The 816-nt window shown below is 45.2% G+C and overlaps 1 long non-coding RNA gene across 2 annotated transcripts in view; it reads right to left on the bottom strand.

Annotated features, from left to right (window-relative positions):
* Positions 1-126, bottom strand: part of LOC122552404 — a 25686-nt gene extending 25560 nt beyond the window's left edge. The window contains exon 1 of one of the 2 annotated variants that reach the window (XR_006312363.1): positions 79-126. This is a non-coding gene — a long non-coding RNA (uncharacterized LOC122552404). The remainder of the gene's footprint in view (positions 1-78) is intronic. The other variant, XR_006312364.1, reaches the window with a different exon arrangement.
* Between the last annotated feature and the right edge of the window lie 690 nt (positions 127-816).

Genomic DNA, 816 nt, shown 5'->3' with positions numbered 1-816 from the left:
TGCAAAAACGGGACTGTAAGTTTCAAATTTGTATTTTCCGATGTGTACCAAATGATTGTAAAACCTCTCAGACCATACCAACACCATTTCCCTCCCGCTTCCTGCTGTTTATTTCTTTCTTTACCGACAGCACTCCGCGCGCACACACTCCGAAGATTCGCGCCCACCGCGAGGATGATCACGTGGTATAGTCTAGTCCCGCCCTCATTCACTGATTGGTCGGAGGACCAACTGCCCCGCCAGGTCCTCCAGCTCCTCCCCTACTTATGCATTGGTCCGCCGCTGACATCAATCACTTCTTCAGTCCAACCTGTCGATGATAACCAGATATCCTAACCTAATCGGTCTAAATTAAATCCTATCTGCCACTCCTCAGCCCATTGGCCCATCTGATCAATATCCCATTGTATTCTGAGATTGTCCACAATACCAACTGCTGGCTGGAGCTTGCGCACTGCTTCGTGGGTTTTGCTGCTGTTTCTCAGTTACAAGCGTGAGGGACAAAGTTAAAAATCACACAACCACCTGATGAAGGACCAGCAAAGTAGTGCTTCCAAATAAACCTGTTGGACTATAACCTGGTATTCTGTGAATTTTAATTTTGTCCATCCTAATCCAACACCAGTACCTCCAAGTCACGAGTGAGGAAGGAATGCATAACATAAGAACAAAAGATCTTGGAAAAGGAGAAGGCCGTCCTGCCCTTCGAGCCTGCTCTACCATTCGATAAGATCATGGCTGATCATTTTGTGGATGCAGAACCATTTACTCATGTTTTGACCGTATTCCTTAGTTAATTATTTCTTTTTTAAAAAA

The sequence above is a fragment of the Chiloscyllium plagiosum genome, chromosome 8, assembly GCF_004010195.1.
Source record: "Chiloscyllium plagiosum isolate BGI_BamShark_2017 chromosome 8, ASM401019v2, whole genome shotgun sequence".
In the NCBI taxonomy this organism is placed as follows: domain Eukaryota; kingdom Metazoa; phylum Chordata; class Chondrichthyes; order Orectolobiformes; family Hemiscylliidae; genus Chiloscyllium; species Chiloscyllium plagiosum.
The sequence above is the reverse complement of the archived record's forward strand: the minus strand, read 5'-3'. Positions and strand labels throughout refer to the sequence as shown.